Here is a 3,507-nt window from a genome sequence, read left to right as displayed (position 1 = left end):
CTTAATTAGACAAGGTATTTTACTATTTTAGTCTTTAACTTTATGAAAACAGTGAGTATAACCTTACAATAATAGAAAAAAAGTGATGTTAAGAGAGTGAGAATGGACCATGGTGGTTCCACAAAGACAGACTGGAAGTGGCATAGAATAGAAGACAGAGAGACAAACAAACAGGAATAATTTGTTAAATCTTGTTTTAGCGTGTGCATTAAAATCTTGAAAATGATTGAAGATAAATATGATAATGGTGCACAAATAATTTGCTAAGTATATATGGACAGAATCAGTTTTAAATTTGATTTACCTCACCAATTTATCTAAATTAGATAGATACAAAGGAGAAAAAATAAAGTGGCAAATCATCTCTCACATTAATATTTTATTTAATAGAGTTTCGTTAATTGCTTATTTAGACTAGAGAAGAGAATAAATCATTTAAAAACAATTTCGGCTAAATTTTGATTTATAAAACAACTAAATTCGTCTTCTTTTCTGTCATAAAATTTTCTTTATTTATAGAAAAATCACATTTATTCTGGGCCAGCCATCCAAAAGGGGAGACCCAACTGTGAACTCAGTTCACTCCATTAAAGCATTGAATGTATATTGCAACCCTTCCCTAGGACTTTACATTGGATCCACGCTAGGGATTGATGCCTATCGTTATATGTCATTAGACGGCCTCTCGCGTTTCACCCTAAAATGATATGAGGTGATTGTGATTAAAGAAGGTTTTAATGATTAAAGAAGGTTTTAAAGAACGACAATTCTTAATATCACAATCAGATAATAGAATAAGTCTAAAGTTATCATCTATTGAAAAGTTAAATTAAATCAAATTTTAAAAATTATGATTTGTTATCTGTCGAGACTTGAGATTCTTTTATACATTCTTCAACATATAAAAGCATTAAGCTAAAATTTAACAGAATAGTATTCAATTTGCAATTGTATAGAATAGTACTCAATAGTTACAAAGCTCAGGTAACTCAAAACAAATTCACTTAAAGACCCAATCCAACCAAAAATATATATATATATTTAACTACTCATATTTAACTAATCATAACTTAAGGGTTTAAGAACTTATACACAAATCAAAAAATATACATGAGATCCAATGGTTGAGAAACATCAAATTTCTCTCTTGAAACTTTGTAGCCTGAATTTATATCATAAAATTATGAACCCTTAACTTTATTCAATGTTTTCCTTTTATAGACAAGATTTTTAGCATGCCTTATCGCATCCACGCCATAATCTGAAGACACACACCATGTGAGTGTCTTTTTTTAGTTTTACTATCACCATAACATCCTTAATGTATAAACATCTCATATTTGTCTTGTTAGAGTAATTTGAGATACAATGAAGCTCTAAACATAAATTTTAGGCTTAAATTGTTTTTTAGTTCTGTAAATTGGCGTGTTTTTGTTTTCGTCTCTGTATTTTTATTTTTTTTTTGAAATGGTCCCTAAATGTTAAAACCTTTTTAGTTTTAATCTCTAAAATTAAAATTCGAAGGAAAATTCCTCAAGAAACCTGCAGATTTTCACTTTAGAGACTAAAATTAAATGAAATTTTAAGGACGAAAAACAAAAACACGTCAACTTAAAGGGACCAAAAGACTATTTAAGCCTAAATTCTAACTCATCTTACAATTAGCTTTGAATCATTCAATATTAATCAAAATTATAGCTAATTGACTTTAAAAAAACTAATATGATAGAATGTCATCACAACTCAAAATTTGAATTGTTTCTTGTCCTCAAAGGAACATTCTTGCAAAATGAAAATCAACATTAATATACCAAACATACTTGATAAATGATAACCTCAACTTTCGTGCCCAACATATTGAAATTAGCGGCTTCGCTTCAATGATCATGCTCAAATGAAAATATTATTATCTTTGCAACATCCAGATAAACTCAAATATTATTTCCTTTATACAAATTCACTCAATCTACTCATAACTTCCATTTTACCATATGCTTGAAAGTTGAAAGCACGTTCTTAACCATCAATCAAAGCTAATACTTGAACACATACTTTTGAGATCTTTCACGGTTAAATAGCGCTTAGGTAAAGGCATAATAAATTTGATAAAGTAGACTAAAAATCGGAGTTAGTATCTACACTACTTTTCTTTGTCTATACAATTCACTCACCAACAACTAGCAATCTTTGACAATTCAAGAACACTGGGGAAACTTATTTCTTTTATCAAAAAATTGAGAGAGAATTTTTTTTTCTTTTGGATCGATTTTTAGGCTGATCTTAGATGGTTGAGACCATATTTTCCTACTCTAAACTTAATATGTTGCTAATATCTGTTGGAACATACAAATCAAATTAAGGTTTCTTTAATGGGGAAAATGATCAATTGAAGAAGATGAAGGTTAAAGAATGAATAGAAAAAATAATAGAGAGAGAGTAATTGAGGGTGAGATAGTGAATTGGCATTAACCACAACATAGGAGTAGTGAGCTCCTTATATAGTACAAGTTACAAAATGATTGGAATGATTTAAAACACCCTAAAACAAACAGAAAAACAGTTGGGCTTCAGTGTAACCGGTTACGGCAAACAGCGTAACCGGTTACGCAAACGCAACATCTACAGTAAATCTGTTTTACGGGTTCGTAACCGGTTACGGTAACAGGCGTAACCGGTTACGCCAACTGAAGTGCTAAAAACAGCAGTTTCAACACACCACCTCACTTCAGTTGGTCCAAGTCCACCATGCTTAGCTTCCTTCTCAGCCTCTTGAACACCTCATTGGTCACACCCTTGGTCAATATGTCAGCTACTTGATCTTCGCTTCGACAATACCCCAATCGTAACTTTCCATCGCTCACTAACTCCCTTAAGTAATGAAACCGCATCTCTATGTGCTTGCTTCTTCCATGTGCAATTGGATTCTTCGCAAGATTGATCGCGGAGACATTGTCGACAAGGAGAGTAATAGCCTCACCCTCACTACTATTAAGCTCCTTCAATAGATTCATAAGCCACATGGCTTGGCAAGCACACAACGATGCCGCAATATACTCGGCCTCACAAGATGAGAGTGCTACCACCGGTTCCTTTTTCGAACACCAAGAGATTGGAGTTCTACCTAGCATAAAGATGTATCCAGCTGTTGACTTTCTATCATCCTTATCACCACACCAATTGGAATCGGTGAAACCAAGTAAATCACACTTTCGGCTCGTATCCGATGCCGGAAAGAGAATTCCACAACCAAGAGTCCCTTTAATATATCTAAGGATCCTCTTGACAGCTGCCATATGAGATACCTTTGGTCTCTCCATGAATCTACTCGCAATACCGACACTAAATGCCAAGTCCGGTCGCGTATTGCACAAATACCGCAATGATCCAATCAATCTCCGATATTGAGTTGGATCAACATCTTGCTCATCCTCACTTTTGGACAGCTGTAGCCTTGCTTCACATGGTGTAATGGCAACATTACAATGTTCCATTTCACACCTCTTCAAG

The sequence above is a fragment of the Vicia villosa genome, linkage group LG6, assembly GCF_029867415.1.
Source record: "Vicia villosa cultivar HV-30 ecotype Madison, WI linkage group LG6, Vvil1.0, whole genome shotgun sequence".
Lineage (NCBI taxonomy): Eukaryota > Viridiplantae > Streptophyta > Magnoliopsida > Fabales > Fabaceae > Vicia > Vicia villosa.
Note: the sequence above shows the minus strand (reverse complement) of the source record.